Source organism: Vicugna pacos, chromosome 8 (assembly GCF_048564905.1).
Source record: "Vicugna pacos chromosome 8, VicPac4, whole genome shotgun sequence".
In the NCBI taxonomy this organism is placed as follows: Eukaryota; Metazoa; Chordata; class Mammalia; order Artiodactyla; family Camelidae; genus Vicugna; species Vicugna pacos.
The window spans coordinates 14,115,982-14,135,606 of NC_132994.1; the positions used below are offsets into that span (position 1 = coordinate 14,115,982).

Consider the following 19,625-nt stretch of genomic DNA (forward strand, 5'->3'; position numbering starts at 1 on the left):
CCTCATTTTGAGAAGGAGTAATAGACTCCAAAGGTTTAAGGGACATGCACTCTTGGCAGGAGTGGACAAGAGAACCTTCATTAACCTGATACCAGAACTGCAACAGGCTTTGACCCTGGAACTCTTCCAAGAAAGAAGTTTCTTTCTGCTTTTCTGAGCAGATCTGATTCAGCCACCTTTTGGTGTGGCATGCTATCTGTTAGAGATGTTCCAGATAACACTAGGGCGATCTGCTCCACGGTATAGTCTGTACGTGTGTGCACGGACGCTTGTGCATGAAAACATAGGAACGTGTTTCCACATTTAACTCTCCTACTTGGAACCACCAGGCAGCGCTGGTGCAGTGAGATTTCCTGCCTGAGTAGTTCCCTCTTGTGTTTCCAGACTCCATCAGCGCTTCTCTTTATCTTGGATTACTTCTCAGGAGTCGCTTAGAAAGAACCAGAAAATTATAGGACTAATTTAATATTAACAAATTCAAAGTGGTATTTTCTCATGCCATATAATATCACTTATATGTGGAATCTAAAAAAATGAGACAATTGAACTTACTTACAAAACAGAAACAGACTCACAGACAGAAAACAAACTTGTGGTAACTGGGGTAGAGGGGCAGTGGTGGAGAGATAAATTGGGAGTTCAGGATTTGCAGATATTAACTACTATATATAAAACAGATAAAATTGATAAACAACAATGTCTTACTGTATAGCACAGGGAGCTAGAGTCAATACCTTGTAATAGCCTACAATGGAAAGGAATGTGAAAAGGAATATATATATATATATATAACTGAATGACTATGCTGTACACCAGAAACCAACACAACATTGTAAACCAACTATACTTCAATTAAAAAAAAAGAAAAACAACAACAAAACAAAGTGGTATTTTCTCATGAAGCAAACAGTTGTGAATCTTTTCATTTTCTTTGGCTGTCAGCTACAGGGGGAGGTGAAAGAGTAACATAAATTATTTCAATGGAAAAACAACGTCTGAAGCTTTTAGAGGAGCTTTTCATTTAGCAGATACCGAGTACAAATTTTAATATACATGTATACATACTGCAAGTGGGTAAGATGTCTACACACAAGGCAGCAGGAGACAATACATTTGTGAATCCCTCTAAATTCTTGATCTATTACTACTGTTAACTTATAATAAAGGAGGAAAACATATGGCAGGCTGGAAAATAGTTCTAAGGACTAGTTTTATGTCGATTTTTATATGGTGTATTTTTTGCTTGATGTTCCAGTGTTTTTGCAAAATAATAAAATAAATACAAATTGAGTGCAGTTTTTTTTTTTCCTAGGAAGAATAATTGTGCTTTTTTGTGTTACTACTTAGCATTGGGAAAATTGTGCCTCCTGGGGATAAAGTGTTAACGACAATGGTAAATGTCTACTTTTAGTAAAAGGAGTTCATTGACATTGCACAAAAATCCTCATTTTGATGAAGCTTTTACATAAGGTAGTTGTTTCTGAATAATTGGTTTCTTCCCTGGTGTTTAAGTAGCTCTCTAATTTGTACCCTTCTAAAACTTTCAAAAGTGAGTTGAACTGACAGTGACATTTACTGTTTATAGTATACATCATTAAGAAAAACATACATATTTCAGAAAAACAAAACTGAGCTAGCCTGTTGTAGGAGGCTCAAACATTTAGATATATTTTTGGAGAAAATAGTTATTTTTCCCTAGCTGAAAGATACAAGCATACAAGTTTTTAAAATTCTTTTTTTCCAACTATGTTCAATAAACACAAATACACATCTTCAAAAAATCAATATTAAAAAATAACCATTGTATATTATTCTCCCCTGTATTTAGAGTACATTCGTTTACCTTTTTCTAAAAATTAGTCTAATTTATACGTTTCCTTCTAAAAGAATTGTTTTGGAAAATTGCCAAAATTGAAATATTGGTTCAGATAAAATGTGTACTAAGTCAACGAGTAGCTTATTTACTTTACTTCTTCCACACCAATTATTCATAACACTTATGCATCTAATGTCATTTTCCCGGACCATTATAACATTTTTCTGTGTGGGAGAGGTGAAAAAATACTTATTATAATTCCAAAGATGAAAGAAACTTCTGAATAACGTATGGTTAAAATTTTTTCCAACTGGCAGTGGCAAATGCATATTTGCTTAAGAGTTCTGTTTGAAGTTTTCATGAATTGCATGAAAAACACTTGATCACTTCTAAAGAAAATGAATTTTCTTATCAAACTCACACAATTAACAAAGCTGAAGACATAATGTTTCTTGTCCCACCCATTCATTCATGGACAAATTCTCCTACACATTTTCATTTAGATGACAAAGGGCATGCACTGCGGTATGAATTCTGGAAAGGGATAAGATCTCAAATTGTGCGCTAACTTCAAATACAGTAGCAGTCCATTTATAATTTGAGACAGGACTTTATGCAGTATTGCAAAGCCTTGGATTGTGTGAACAAGAACCCAAATTTGAAGAGGCAGTCACAAAGTGTGATTAAGAATTTGCACTATGGAATCAGAGGACTAGGTTCATATCTTGGTCTCTCTCACTTCCTATTTGGATGAACTTAGGCAAGTGGCTTCCATGAGTCCTGATTTTCCCATTTATAAAGTAAATCTTATAGTGGCTTTTACCTTAAAGTGTCATGGCAGTCAAAAGAAATAATTCATACAAAATGCCTGGCACACAAGAGTGGCCAATACATGGTATCTGTTGCATCAGTTTCCTCCCCAGCCGACCTGGTATGCTCAGTGATGACTTCGGTCATACACTTACATTTCATCTAATTAGAAAATTCTGCAGGTTTTTTTCAGTTCTAATAGTTGAAAATTTTAAGAGTATTAATATGTTTACTTTATGTAATACATTTATTACATCATATAGTTATAGTTTACCTATGTTCAGTTCAAGTTACTCCAAATAGTATGATAAGGAGGTAGAACTATCTCATGACCTCATTTTTCAGTTGGGAAACCAAAGCAGAGAAAAATTAACTGAACTGACCAGAATTGCACAATCTGTAGCAAAATAGGAAGTTAAGCATTTACATTAAAATTCCAAAGATTTAGAACTTTCATTTGAATAGGAGAAAGCAAATTTATATCATAAAGCAGTTGTATGTAATTGATTCTATAAAGAAGATATTTATACCCTAATTTAGAAGGCACAGTTTTTCTTTGCAGCTGAATTTTCATGCTAATAGGAGCAAAGTGTTTCATACACTTTAACTGCATTTGAATTTATTTCTAGGGTACTGGCAGAAAAAAATAACTTACTTTTGAGTGATGGAAAAGGCTTTCAAAATATGGCAAAGGAAAAAAATCCTTTTTTGTGGCACTTAATGCCAAGTTCACGCTTAGCTTAGCTTCTGACACACAGCTGGTGTTTCTTGAGGGCTTTGACATGCTGTGGCCACCATGCATATTCTTATACAGACATCACATTCCTTTATATTTTGTGTAAAATTCTATTCTCTGGCCACATAAACAAATTGCCATTTTGCTATTCACAACTTTGTTACGTACAATTTCTCACTTTTGATTTCACCAAGATGCACATTTATTTGCCATTTTATTAAAATACATCTTGCAAGACAAAGTATCCTTGCTGTTAATAAGTATCTGACAGATTAAAAACAATCAATATATGGCCTAATTCGCTAGTCGATTACTCAAAGATCTTTTCACCTGATTAACCAACCTATATCTGCAGACCCGTGAGAAGAACTTCTCTAATTTTTTTCCACCTTCACTGGAGGTAGAGAGATGAATGCCTGCTGATTTTAACATTTTTAAGAGTTTAGTGACTTCATCATAAGAGAATCATTGACCCAGCCAACTTTATTAGTCCATTTACACCATAGCTCTAGGTTTCCTATAGTCACGTGTACCATTTCAGACTCACAAGGAATATAAAGATCTCACAAAATAAAAACGCTTACATTATTTAAACAGGGTAGTATCCACAAAATAAACAACATACTGTTCTGGTTCACCAAGCTTGGATTTCTTCTGTGCCCCCTCTGGGTCCCCAGTGAACTACAACTCATTAAACCAGATGCACTGGGACATCAGATTCCCCTCTCTAACAAGGAAAGGGGCACCACAAGGAGAAACGTAGAGCTGCTAGTCCGACTCACCTCCTACCCGACACCCGCTTTAATGAGCACGTTCTTGCTTCTCGGGGCAATCCTCACGCTCTCACTGCGCTCTCAGCAAGAACACCTGGGATTCTGCAGCCTCGCCACATGTGGAGAACAGCCCAAAACAGGCTTGCTAAGACTTCCCAAGATGGATTGCTAGACTTTGTGAGTCACCTCTGAAACCTGAAGCCCTGTGCTCTGTGATTTCTGTTTGCATCATTAGGAAGAGGAATTTCAGCAAAGTTCACCACAATTGCTTGTAGCTAATCTGAGCAGATATAAAAGCAAGCATTTTCTCTTTCAAACCCATACACGTACAAAGGGCAAATAAAGCTCAGGCTTGGATAACGCTTTCACAACTACCCTTCTCAACAAAACACTCATCCACAAAAGCTTTTCAGTATCAATATGATGTTCCACTAAAAAGGAGAAATATATTTCCCAACTTGATGTGGTTTTGAACATTTACATACGATGCTAACAAAGAATAATCAGATCTGGAATATTAAGCATACAGATTTCACACTGGGTCTCTTTACAGGGAGACAGGTCAGGCTCTGGAAAGACCCATGGATCAGCTGGCATTCTCATGAGACTAAAGCATCAATCGAACTGGGCTCGACAGAATACACAGAACATGAGTTATCATGCAAAGGCTGTGCTTTACCAGAGTGAACTCTTGTCCCCACATCCTGTGTTTTCCCCCATGTTTTATGGCTGAAGAGACATATTGACGTTAAAGGGCTGTGTTTAGGTATATGTACCCATAGCAAAGTGGGAGATAGAACTCAAAAATAACCCAGAAACAGAAAAAGGATGTATACCATGATGGTTTAATAAAGACAGAACCAGTGTTCATCCAAATCTAAGTTGCCTCTTATTTCAAGGAGAACCATATACATCTTTATGAAATTTAATGCCTCAAACAGACTCAAAGGTCATAGCAGATTGGAATCTTTGGGTATATATGTATTCTGGCGAGGAAGAAAAAAGGCAAAGTGAAAGAAAAAAGAATGGGAAGTACAGAGTAGGTAAGAACAGCAGAGAAAAGAGCGACATGGAAATAATGAATTTGGTGCCACAGACCATCTCTTCCAGATCCAAAAGATATACAAAGGAAAATGCCTGAATAAATGAAGCCATCACCTCTCAGTCACTTAGGACATAGAGAGAAAGGTTAATAACACGCTCAAGGAAATGGAGATTAAAGATTTTAAAAAGCTAATTTCAGCTAGTGGGTTCAATTCACCCTAACAATCCAAGCACATTTTTCAAGGCTTCAAGTGTTTATGTCAGGTTCATGGAATTATAATCTTTAATGCCTCCCATTCACGTCTACATGATAAATGATGACCTACGTTAACAACACCCCATTGGCCCATGTCCTCAGATCACGTTAGCAATATTTGCCCTTATGGACTTCAACAGTACCAAGCAGTATTGCCACCCTTGGTTTGTACAAAGGAGAAAATTGAGACTCAAATAAGTAAGTGAAAGCAGTTGTTATCCAAGATTACACTGTGAATACCGGGGCTGAGTTCGAATACAGCTCAACTGATTCTGCTCACACATACTGTATTTTTTTTTTTTGGATATGTATGTCACAACTATCATTTCTCACTCTGTGGCTTGCTTTTCTTAAAAAATAATATTTCTCATTTATTTGGGGGAGGTAATTTTTTTAAATTAATTAATTAATTATTAATGGAGGGACTGGGGATTGAACCCAGGACTTCAGGACTTCGTGCTGAGCATGCACTCTAGCTCCTCCTACACATGCTGTCTTACATTCTACCCGAAAGTTACTGGTTCCCAGACTGGGCAAAGCTGTAATTTTAGAAACTTCTAAAATTTACATGAATTCTTTTAGACCAAAAGTGACTCACAATACAAACACATGAGCAACTGTTTGGTCCCGTTAGTTCCAAGACAGTGCAGGTTTGGCCGGAAATTTAATTACCTGAAGGCCAGACTGTCTAAATAATACCTGGAAGAGGAGATATTTTTCTAGAAATTAATTTACGGGGGAGGAGGACGCACACCCAGAAACCAGGTGTCTGACCTCCTTCAGAAGAGAACATTTCCGTCAAGTCTGAAAGGGTACAAGGAGCAGGAATTTGACTGGTTCTCAGTTCTCTGAGGGCACTGGCAGGGGGCTGGAGTCTGCAGTCACTGGGACCCTGCAGCTCATCAACACTGGCTTGTGGGAGACAGCTGTTAAATTTTCAGGAATTTGTGAGCCAGTTTTTAATTGGAGTCATTAATAAAACTTATATTACATAAACTTAAAATTAAAGAAATTATATTAAAAATATAGCTAATAAATACTCAAAATTCATCACGTCCTAATTATTTTCTTACATTTTACTATTATCTGTGCTGTTGAGGTTAGCTGTGTCTATTGCATCTGCATGGTGGCAGTGCTACAAATAGCATGCTCTATGCATCTTAAATTTCACCGTCGAGAACTTCATGCTAGGAACCTGAAGTAGCCAATGGTGAGAGTATGGACACAAGGGAGACTGTCAAGCAGCAGGGCTAATGATTTGTTGCTCTATTGATTGTCAAGACCAAGGTTCAGAAAACTAGGGCCAGCCCAGCCTGTTCTTATAAATAAAGTTTTATTGGACTACAGCCTTGCCCATTCACTTAGGTATTGTCTATGGCTACCTTTATACTACAATGGAAGAGTTGAATAGTTTTGAAAGAGACTGTGTGGCCCACAAAGTGTAAAATATTTACCATCTGGTCCATGATAGAAGTTAGGGCTACCCCTCACCTAGACTGAAAAAAGTGATGAGGAAAATGTTAATAATGCAAATTAAACTTAAAAGCATGTTGTTCATAGTTGTTACATTGTGAATAGCACAAAAAAACTGAGGGAACAGTCTCCCAATATTGGAAAACTTTGATCTGATTCAGCAAAATTGTCACTCACACTGTTGAGCAGTGAGTGAAATTTGAACAGAAGTATGCTAAACCTAAAAGAAATTTTAGTTTAATGAATATAACCTGTATGGGAGTGAGAAAGAGTTGTTAACCTCAAACAATAAAACAGCCAGTTATTTTACCAGCAAAATAGGTTTACTTGGAGCAGCAAACAACTGTAATTTGGGATATATTACTACAGCAAACCACATGCAAGTTCGGCTAAGCAAAGGAGAGGAAACCCTTCTATAGAAGAGAAGGGGAATTTGGGAGGGGCTGTTATAAACAAAAAGTCCATAGGCGGACACTGGGAGTTTGAGGTACAGTGGCTTTTCATTGTCTAAGCTGTTGCCAGGCAGGGAGAGAGATCTTTCTTTCTCCTTCGGGGGGAGAGTAGTGTTACTTCCTGCCAGAGATGCAAAGTAGCTCTCTCTCTGTTGGGATCTGTATTGGCGTTGAGTGATACATGCATGAGAGCTCCCCCTTCTGGCCTCCCAACTCCATTTTAGTGAGGATTTCCTTCACTAATTTTCACATTTCTCCCTTTTGATTAAGATCTTTTTCTGAAGGCACTGCTGATCGAGAATCTGTTTGCTTGTTTGCTTTAACTAGCATTCAGTGGCTTTTTGTCCTTCAAAGCCAGGAAGAACCTTTCCTGGGTATTGTGTCCCTCATCAGACGGAAAGTATGCAGATTAGAAACCTACTGGGTCACATCTGAGTAATAAGGAAGGTGTACAGTCTGTATCTTAAAATAGTGAATACAGCAAGGACACACTAAAAACTGAAGGAATTAAACAAATGCTTTGGGAAGACGCAATGTAGGAATACACATGAAGTAATTAAACAGTATTGTTATCTTGAAGTGTTTGGAACGAAATGTTTTCCCAGTGATACAGCCTGCAGGTTACAAAGTCAGACACATGAGTTTAGATAAGAATCCAAGAGTACCTGACAGGGGCCTTTCCAGCGAGGCTGAAGAGAGCTCTTCCGGAGGTGTCTTTTCCAACAGATGGAATCTCCCTCCAGGTTGCAAGTTGTAATGCTTAAGGTCTTCATTTCCTGAGAACATAATGGAAAGATTGTTCAACTAAAATTCAGTTATTTTTAATAGAAGCAATTAGGCCTCTGCAATATTGACAATATATCTTCTCTTATCAACAGTGGGTCAAAAGAGGCAGGAGCCAGTTGCATTGGGTGTCCTGTGACTAACTCAAAGGGTCAGATTCTGGCAAGAGTATGGCATCTAATGGATTTTGGATATAAAAGCCATTTTAAATGTCTTCCTTGTTAGAGGTAAGGAAACCACACTGTTTCCATAGCATCCCAAAGTCATGGGCTGCTCCAAAGGCAAATTGATTAGTGGTATAAATGTTTGTCTTTTTGCTCTTGACTAAAGTATAAGCCCAAGTAAGAGTGTGTAATGCAGCCAACTGGGCCAAAGTAGCCATAGGTGAAGGTGCTGCCTCACTGATGTCAAAAGGAGTTGCAATAGCTTATCCAGCACTGTTATTTACCACTTTTTCTCCCTTTAAATAAGAATCATCTGTAAACCATGAAAAATCTGCATTGGTTAGAGAAGTCTCCTGGAAATTTTTCTGAGGTGTCAGAAGATGTTGGCTGTAATACTCTATGGGTTGATGGTGGTCCCCATGTTTTGGGGTGAGTACTCCAAGGGCATTCGTTTCCTTTTCACATATAAAAGGAAAAAGGGAAACTGATAATTAGAATGTCCAAGCACAGCTGGTCTCATTAAGCTTTTCTTTAAGCCATCAAAAGCTGTGTCATCTTGACCTCCCCAGTTAACAGGGTCAGGTTTGCCAAGTTTTAATAAAGCATATAGGGGCTGAGCCAGAAGAGAGAAATTTGGAATCCAATTTCAATAGTAGCCAGCTAGCCTGAGAAAATCTTGTAACTGGTGCTTAGTTTTAGGTTTGTGGAAGTTCAGGACACCATGGCACTTCTCAGGACCCAAATGGAGCCCTTGTTCTGCGATCAAGTGCTCTCAACATCAAACCTGAGTTTCAGCAGACTGCAACTTTGCTTTGGAGATTCTGTGTGTCCCTTTAAGGTCCCTAGCAGGTGGATGTATTGTGAGGAGACTGGAGGAGAACAGCAGAGAAGCAAACTGTCTATATATTGTAACTAAGTAGAACACCCTACACACAAACAAAACCCTTTATATCATCCAAATCAGCTTTCAATATTTGAGAAAAGTAAGAAGGACTTTCTGTGAGACCGTGGGGCATTATTGTCCAGGTGTAATGTCATCCTTCCCAGGTGAAGGCAAAAAGATATTGGCTTGCCTTTCCAAATGGAATGCTGAAGAGAGTACAGCATAGATCAGTTATAGTGAAAACCTGCTCCCAGCAAGCATGGATACCATTCCAGCGTGCGGGGGTTAGAACAACAGGGTGTCAAAGGATAACAATGTGGTTTACTGCTCAGGGGTCCCCAACAAAACTCCATCCTTGGCCCTCGGACCCTAGAATTACAGGGACTACAGCAAGGGATAACGATTAATTCTGGGGAAAGATTTTGAGGGATCTATTTAAAATCATTTGTGGGAGGTGCACTGGGGATTTGTCCATTATTAGAGATTTTGCCCATAGGGGGATGGTAGCTAATTCAATAGGGAAAGATGACCAGTGTTTCCAGAACGAGCTCTTGTACTGTAGGAGATAAAGCAAAAGATGTTGAAGGGTCATTTAATTCGCTTGGTTGGCTCATTTGATGGTGTCTGTCAAATTCTATAATTATTTTCCCCTTTTGGAAGAAAGAAATCCTGGCACGATACTTTCCCAAGAAGTCTCAGCTGAATAAATGGATAAGGGCAGAGCTGCTAAGGAGAAAGGGTGTGCACCTCTCAAAGAGCCTAAACAAAAGGGAGAAGGTTCAGAAACAGGAATCTGTTGAGGTCCACTGGGGATCCCCACTATTTGAACGGTTTTAGTACTGAGACAGGGGCTGTTTTACAGCAGCGTGGTTGAGCACTAAGGGTGTGGCTCCAGCGTCAATTAAGACAGAGAGATCACTCTCCATCTGGAGAGTCGTTTCTCTGAGCTGATTAAGAAGGAGGATTAGGAAGAGCCCCTGCAGTTCCTCAGAGGTCTGTCATTGAGAATTGGGAGGACACTGGAAAGGCCAGTTAGAAGGCTGAAGATGCCTGAAACGTTCAAATTTGTAACAGTCTTTCCCTCAATATCCTGGCTCTTTGCAATAAAAGCAGAAAGTGGAAGGTTTTGGGTTTGTTTAGGAAACTTCATTTGCCAGAGTTGAAGATTAAGAAATTTAGCAGTCTTTTTTTTTTTTTTTGTGACTCATCTAGGGTTTGAATGAGCTAATTTGCCAAATTAACTAAATCTGGAGTGGACATAGTTTCCCACTCCATCGGGGTCCTTTTAACTAAAAGAGAAAAGTCCTGATCAAGCCCATTAATAAACATGGCATGGGAGGCTAGTCTAGCGGACTTAACATCTGCAGGAAGACCAGATTTTCTTTAAAAATAATCTGAAGTCAATTACAATAGCCACGGACAGGTTCATCCAATTTTTGCATGCAAGCCTGAATTTTGTTCCCAGCAACAGGTTAGGAAAGGCTACTGCAATTTGTTGGTGGAGGTTTTCAGTGAGTGCTGTAGCCACTTGCCAAGTTAGGGTTTTGCTTTTCTAATTCCTTCCGGGATGTTCCCAGTGGGCTATTTTCATCCAGTTTTGGTTTGACCCTCACCAACCAGCATGTAGACTAACTAATATAAATCTGAGAAACCAGGCTGGTAGGTTTGAATAACTATGTTAAATTCTTCAATAAACCTATGGGGGTCCTCAGTTACTTTAAGAAACTCTTTAACTATGGCTCACAATTTATATGTAATTTGGGGTTTATCTGGATCTTCAGAAGATTTAACATAAAAGGGCAGTTTCTGATATATTCAGACAAGGAGGGAGATGGTACTGGAGGCAGAGCCTGAGACAGAGAAGCCCTGGAGACAAACATGAGGCTTTGGAAGGCATTTTATCTTTTGTTAATGGTTTGTTTGCCTCAATTAATTTAATTATTGTATCCTGCAGAGAGGCAATTTTTAGACTCCTGATAATGTTTGGAAGCCTCAAAATACCAATCAAAATAGGCATCCACTTCAGTTTTGACAATTTCAGAACGATGGCTGTCTTAACAGATTTTAAGAAATGTTAAGTTTAGAGAGTTTAAGAGTTCCCCATAATGGCCACTGATGTTCTAAGTTACTTTTAGTTAAGGAATTTAACCAAATGAACATGAGGAGGGCCCATGGCTTTTAAGCTAAAATTGGCCAGGGTCGCTGAAGGTTGTGGGGGCGCCCTCAAAACATTTACATAACTGGGATGCCATTTTTCAGAGGCTTTTCCATAGAGCAAACAAAATTCTTCAATAGCCTGCAGGCCAAATACCGGCACAGATTCAGCAAGAACAATCTGCTCCTAAAGGAGTGAGGCCTGTCTGAACAGCGCAGTCCCAGCAGAACAGCCCCGGCCCCAGTGGACTCTGACCGAAGACTAGCAGTTACAGTAAAAGCAGCCTGATTTGAAGAGTCAGGCCAGGGCACCACACAGGCACTCACAGACAAAAAAAAAAAAAAAAAGGCCTTAACAAATAAAGGATGCAGCCTTTAAACAGATCCCGAATACAGCCTGAAGGGCTTCAGAAGGCAAAAAGAGCAGAGCTGGGATCCAGGAGAAAAACTAACCCTCGGATTTGAGGGTCAGTGAGGAAGCAGTGAGCTCCGTGGGCTCCTGGACAGCAACACTTGTTTGCTCACCAGCCTCGGAGTTGTCAGCGTTTTCTGGGTCTTTGTGAGACCTCCACGTAACGTTAACTTCAAACAGTAAGGCAGCCAGTTATTTTACCCACAAAGCGGACTTATTCGGGAGCAGCAAAAAAAAAAAAAAAAAATCACAGCTTGGGACTTGCAACATGATCAGCCGCGGCAAATCTAGTAGAGCACATTCTTTTGTGCAGGAGAAAGGGAAGTTGGGAAGGGCTATTACAAACAAAAAGTCCATTGGACGAAACTGAGAAGTTCAAAGTACAGTGGCTTTTCATTGGCTGAGTTGTGACAGTCTTTCATTGGCTGAGCTGTTGCCAGGCAGGAGAAAATACTTTCTTCCTTCTGCTCCTGGTAGTAAAGTAGGATCATTTCCTGCCAGAGATACAAAGTACCTTTCTTTGGGAACCCTCCTACACTGCTGGTGGGAATGCAGTTTGGTGCAGCCACTATGGAAAACAGTGTGGAGATTCCTCAAAAGACTAGGAATAGACTTACCATATGACCCAGGAATCCCACTCCTGGGCTTGTTTCCAGAAGGAACCCTACTCCAGGATGACACCTGCACCCCAATGTTCATAGCAGCACTATTTACAATAGCCAAAACATGGAAACAGCCTAAATGTCCATCAACAGGTGACTGGATAAAGAAGAGGTGGTATATTTATACAATGGAATACTACTCTGCCATAAAAACCGACAACATAATGCCATTTGCAGCAACATGGATGCTCCTGGAGAATGTCATTCTAAGTGAAGTAAGCCAGAAAGAGAAAGAAAAATACCATAAGAGATCGCTCATATGTGGAATCTAAAAAACAAAAAACAAACAAACAAACAAACAAAAACAAAGCATAAATACAGGACAGAAATAGACTCACAGAGAATACAGACTTGTGGTTGCCAGGGGGGTGGAGGGTGGGAAGGGATAGACTGGGATTTCAAAATTGTAGAATAGATAAACAAGATTACACTGTATAGCACAGGGAAATATACACAAAATGTTATGATAACTCACAGAGAAAAAAATGTGACAATGAGTGTGTATATGTCCATGAATGACTGAAAAATTGTGCTGAACACTGGAATTTGACACAACATTGTAAAATGATTATAAATCAATAAAAAAAGTTAAAAAAAAAAACAAAAAACAAAGTACCTTTCTTCCTGTTAGGATCTGTATTAATGGGAGAGCTGCTCCCTCTGGCCTCTGGCCTCCATTTTAGTGAGGTTTCCCTTTATTAATTTTCATATAATTTAATGGTAGATCACCCATCAGATTTAATGACAAATTTTACGGTGTAAGGAGTTAGTGGATTGCCTCACACCCATTATTATAGCTACTATGAAAAAAAATAGAAAATAAATATTGGTGAGGATGTGGAGAAGCTGAAACTATTTTGCACTGTTGGTAGGAATGTAAAATGGTGTGGCCACTATGGGAAAAAAAGCATGACAGTTCCTCAAAAAAAAATGTTTTAATAGGATTACCATATGATCCAACAACTCCACTTCCGGGTATATATACAGAAGAATTAAAAGCAGGATCATAAAGAGATATTTGCACACTAATGTTCATAGCAGCACCATTCACAATAGCTAAGAGGTAGAAGCAACACAAATGTCCATCAATGGACGAATGCACAAATAAATGTGCTATATTCATACAATGAAACGTTATTTGGCCTTAAAAAAGGAAAGCACTCGGCCGCCCCTCTCTCCCCCTCTTTGGAGACAGCCCACACTCCGTCTATGGAGTGTGTACCTACTTTTAATCTGAGCACCCAACCCCCACACCTTGTGGCCTTTCTCTTGCCTTTCCATGTATCTCTCTGAATAAATCTACCTTTACTCAAAAAAAAAAAAACCAAAGGAAAGCACTCTTTTCACATGCTATAGCATGAATGATACTGAGAACACTATGCTAAGTGAAATAAGCCAGTCACAAAATGACAAATTTATGATTCCACTTAAATTCCACTTAAATAAATGATTCCACTTTGAATCCAGAGGAGTCAAATTCACAGAAACAAAAAATAGAATAATGGTTGCCAGGATCTAGTGGGAGGGAAGAATGCGGAGCTGTCATTTAATGGGTGCAGAGGTTCAGTTTTGCAAGATGAAAAAGTTCTGGAGACTGGTTGCACAGCAATGCAAATATGCTTAATGCTACTGAACTATACACTTAAAAATGGTTAAGATGAATAACTGTTGTGTTACCTGTGTGTTATTACAATTTTAAAGAAAGAGCTAGTGGATTGAGATACAACTCTACTACTCAAATCATGGCTAAATTGCAATCATGGGTTGGTTATGGATATAAGAATTGAGCAAAAATCAAGCAAAGCATCCAGTGAGAATCAATTAGCCAAATGGAATTTACATTAAAGAATATTGTATATTTCATTATCATTTGTAAACTATTTCTTATCCATCCATTATATGAGTATAGAATAAAATTACATATAAATATATACACAAACATTTTTCTATCCAGAGAGCTGGTTGTTAACATTTACCAGCACTTCACCATTAAGACTGGGCTGTCAGCCACAAACTAAAGTCAGTCTGGTAGAAGGATACTGACCTGGGTTCACGTGCCTGGGTTCTATTTCTGACTCCAGTAATAATATGGACAACTCTGGGCAACCTGGTTAAGCTCTTGAGTCTTAGTTTCCTCATCTGTAAAATAAGAAGTGGATTGGGTAACCCGATTACTTTCTGCTGTAAAAGACTATGACCATATTAGATTGTAAGCTTCATGAACATAAGGACTGTTTTTCATCTTTGCATTTCCAAAAGCACTGAGCATAATTCTTTGCACACTCAATTAATGTTTGTCAAATTAAGTTGAGAAGAATTTTTCTCAAAATGCTGGTGATTCCTAGAGATGATAATGGCTAATATTGCCTGTATCACTGTGCACCAGTAGCTTTATCTCATTGAATCCTTTTAACTGTATGCAAGAGGAACAGCTATTAACCCCACCTATACAAACAAAATAAATGAGAGCCCCAGTATCTCAGGGATAGTAAATGACAAACTAAGATTGGAATTTGAGTCTGTCCCATTTTACAAACCCTCTTAACCACTGCACTACACTGCTTCAGATCAAAAATTAAGGTCTTCCCCACAATTCTAATCATGTGGAAGCCCTTGCAATGCTACAGAGTGATTTAACAAGCAATTCTTACATCTCTTCATTGCAACCCTAGAGTGCTATCATCTGTGTCTGTAACATTAGTGATTTAGTCAGAATCACCTGTAGTTCCTCTAGAATGCAAAATTCTGAGCACCACTCTAGACCTATTCAATCAGCACTTCTGGGCTGAGGCCAGGAAGCCACATTTTTAATTGAATTGTTATGATTTGAAGGCCCTGGACCACCTTTGGGGGAAGCACCAGCCTAGAAAGGGACTTTTAAACACTTTAAACCACAACCCACTTAATGAAATATTTTATATTGTGACCCAACACTCACAAACACATGACAACAAAAATGTAAGCATTTTGTTTTTCTATTATGTACTACTTTTATTCTTCTATAAATGTTCAAAAGCCATACGTACAAGACCATTTAGCGAAATACCACAATGGCATTCATAGTTTATAATTTTTAAAAAACAGTCAAAAGCTGCTGTACCTCATAAATTATGAAATAAGGGGTTTTGAGTAAGATCGAAAAATATGAGTAAAACTACTTTCCCAGCAGGAAAAATACTGCTTGCCATTTAAAAAAAAATGGTTTGTTTCCCCCCACCTCAATATATAATTAGTGCATACATGAAAACTAAAAAAAAAAGTGCAGTATACTGTATATATGAATTTACATGCAATATAATGTGTATGTGCAGTTGAACTGTAACAATTCTACATAATAAAACTGAGAAAAGGAAGAAAAAACTGACTTAATTTGAGCATCTATGTCTTATGGAATTCAGTTTTAAGGCTGTAACTGCTCAGACATAACCATTTACACAATTCACTGGCCTCTTCATCAACAAGGCGCCTTATAAATGCACATCATGATACTGTAAAGAAGAGACATGCAAGTACTGTCAAGTCTATTTTAAAAATGGAGCCACTGAATTACAGATTATAATTAGAATGAGAGACTAAATGGTATTTAGGGTCATTTGCAGGGCTGACTTCCTGAAGCCCATGCTGGCCAAATGATTATGGTCATATGTTTAATATCTATTTGAATAGAAAGACCCAATCATTTTTCATACCCAACCTTCAGGGCCACCTTCCCCCAGGCTGCACAGTCAGCGTGCTATTAACCACAGATGCTTCCATGATCACCAGCAGCATCTGTTCCTCTTATTGTACAATGTTATCAACATGACATTATAGGAATATTGAACCTCAGACAGAATGAACTTCTAAAATTATCTATATGTGTGGAGTGCTCTTCCATTTAAAAACCAGTTAGGTATGCATAGTGCTGATAAACGTTTAGCAATCAGCTCTCCAGGGGAGAAAAAAGCCCTGATTTAAAGTGTTTGACAATTTCTATGGTGTAAATCCCCCCATGGCCAATCCCAAGCTTCCAATTTAATGACTTCACTGAATGTAATGTTGTTTATATAATAGTATTTCCACCATACAGATTACCAACACACCTACATAACCTTCAGAGGACGATAATAGTAAAATACTTATGAATGATGAGTTTTGAATACTTATTGCCTTTGTTTTAAACATAGTTTATTTAATTGTAAATTTATGAGGGGGAGGGTATAGTTCAAGTGGTAGTGTGCATGCTTATTATGCATGAAGTCTTGGGTTCAATCCCCAGTACCTCCTCTAAAAAATAAATAGATAAATAAACAAGTAAACCTAATTATCCACCCCCCCAAATAAAATAAAACCGATTTTTTTTTAAAAAATTGGAAATTTATATAATTTAATATTTATTTTCAGCTGTGTTAAAAAAAAAAACCACAGGCTTACAAAGTTTCTAAAAATTTAACAGGCTGCTCTCATGAGTTGGTATGAGCCAGCTCCACCACAACACTGGGCTATAAAGATATTATTGCTGATTTATAGATGAGGACACTGGGGCTGAAGAGAGGGAGAAAAAATAAACACTTATTGACCACCTATTTGAGGCCATGCACTGTGTGGGACACAATAATAAATCATAACTCCTATAACCCTCAAAACAGCTCAATGAAACAAGAAGTATTATTCTAGTTATACAGATGCAAAAACAGAAATTCCCTTACATCATAATCCTACTAAGTGACAAAATAAGAACTAGAGCCCAAAGCCTCTGACTCAGGAATCTCACTTTAGTTTATATCAGCATCTCTTACCCTCTAAGTTTCCACATAAACTATGGAGGAACACCACATGCTATCAGACCAGACGCTGTGAGATACAGCACTGGACTGCATACCTTTCAAACTACTATTTTTTAGTGGTGAATATGGCTACAGATTTCAAAAATCACAGTATATAAACAGTGGATGATTATTACTGTCTGTGTTGATTTCAGAAATAAAGATACTGGTTTTAAATTTTTAGGAACTAAAAAGCTTAGGTAAAAATAAAGACTAAGGAAGAATAGAGAGAAATATATCATAGTAGAGTAATTACATTATATTGAACAGTAAGATGTAATGATGGGTGGACAGTATACCACCACCGAAATTGTAAATAATTACTTTTGTGGTACTCAGTATTGTGAGCAATGACACTCAGTACGGAGATGAGATAAGAACATGTGGATGTTCAATAAAACAATGTCTAAGGTGAATCAATTTTTCAAGATCAATAAGTTACAGCAGGGACAGTGGGAATTTATAGCTAAGGTGCATGGTGAGGTTGGTAGATGGAAAATTACTAAGAGGAAAATCAAGGGTCAGGGAGTTCTGGTTAAACTGACCAGGCCTGGGTGATTAGCATCACAGAGGTTGGTAGAGGATGAGGAATCCAACCAGCTATGGAAGATGCGGGTTGAGGGTGGGAGTGGGGGTGGGTTCTGGTTAAACTGAATTAGGATTCCTGCCAAAATCCGACAACACAGAGACAAAAAGGGAAGCCCAAAAGTCAGGCTTCGGTCAGTGAGAAACAAGTGATTCTTGAAAAAAATTATCAACTCTTTCCTTATACTGTTACTGCATTTCTTTTGTAATCGATTGTTTCCTCTAATTTATTGAACTTCCATCATCATTAATAAGGACGATGCCTGACAACGGAGCTGAACGTGTCTCCATCACACTCCTGACCTGGAGAAAACAGAACCCAATCAAACTACAACCGTTAAACTACATACAAGTAAATAAACTAGGGAAGTAAGGCACTTATGCCCAAACGAATGTGAAAACATGGGAACCTAGAGTCAGACTTTATCTTGATGAGTCTCCAGTATCCTTACACATGGCATTTCTGTTTCAGTAAATAATTTATGAAGTTGTATCTACTATGTAAACAATCTAGATTCTTGTTTTAACAGTGCTCTGATTGTTCTCTACTGTAGAATTCATTATAAGGCAGATTCACTGGGTATCTTATCCGAGGACTGTCGTTACTGGAAGTACAAGAAAACCTAATTAAAACACTTTACCATGTAGGATGGTCCTCTATGAATCTGTGACAATGCACGGATTAGATGTATACCACAGGGTTTATACTATTGCACCTCAGCGTCATCATTACTTCTCCGTCTTTTTGGTTCAAGACTCAGAAATCTAAGCCAGGATAGCCAAGGTCTGAATTACGGTCTGGTGATTCAGCCAAAAATATATTAAAGTTTCCTTCCATGATTCCTTGCCTTGTTCCATTACCTGTCCCCTGCATTATTCCTCGTACTATTAAAATGTAATAGAGACCTGGGGAAATTTTCTCTCTTTTTAAGCATGTTTTATGTATTTGTCTGAAGGCATAAGTACTACAGTGACAGGTGCTTCTAAAGAAACTGGAGATAAAAAGAGGCATCTAAATCAATGCCCACAACATCAGAACCATGACTACTTGATATGAGAGAGAAGCAAGTCATAGTTTTGAACATTTTTCTTAGGATTAAAAAAAAAGGAAGGAAAAACTCTTTTTTGCTGACAGCAGCAAAGTCTTTCGGGAAGGAAGCTGGTATCTGAGAGGATGGTGAGGGGGCCAAGAACAGGACCTGACCCAGACCATGCCGGGTACAAACCCCCTGCTCTACCTCTTACTGTTATGCCTGTGTCCCTGGGGGTGAGCTACTTAACCCTCTGTGTCTCAGCTTCCTCAACTATAAAACGGGGATAATAGTACTCAATTTTTGAGCCTTATTAGGACTAATAAGGACTTGATATGAATAACGTGCTTTATTAAGTAAGCAATCAATATCTATTAGCTACTATTATATAATACACCATGTTTAAAATATCCCCTTTTGGCCAACTGTATAGAATAAAAGAATGTAGTTTTTCCTATGAGGCCATTATGAGGAATAGGTAAGTATTTCTTAATTTAACGGAGTAGATTCCCACCTGGATGAGTGTGATGTTTCACAGCTGTGATTATTAATGATGCATCTATCAGGTATTAGATGTCATACTATGGGAGACATGTTGGAAGTAAGGGACTTTCATTAATTGGATTCATAACTGGTTTTAAAGATATGAATTTGTCAATATTTAGTTTATTCCAGTTCACTGAAAAAAAAAAAAGCTATGCATATTGAAACATGTGATATATACGTTGTTCTTGAAGAAAAAGCTGTTTTGCCTTGAAGAATTTCTAGTAAAAATTGTTTAGAACT

At 38.1% G+C, this 19,625-nt stretch overlaps 1 protein-coding gene across 2 annotated transcripts in view; it reads right to left on the minus strand.

Moving 5' to 3' along the window:
• UBE3D (ubiquitin protein ligase E3D) overlaps positions 1-19,625 on the minus strand; it is a 605,228-nt gene that overhangs the window by 77,234 nt on the left and 508,369 nt on the right. For both annotated transcript variants that reach the window (XR_012074809.1, XR_012074808.1), the window contains exons 12-13: positions 14,463-14,557; positions 8,026-8,136 (exon numbers count right to left, since the gene is read on the minus strand). The gene's annotated coding sequence lies outside the window, so the exon portion shown is untranslated. The remainder of the gene's footprint in view (positions 1-8,025; positions 8,137-14,462; positions 14,558-19,625) is intronic.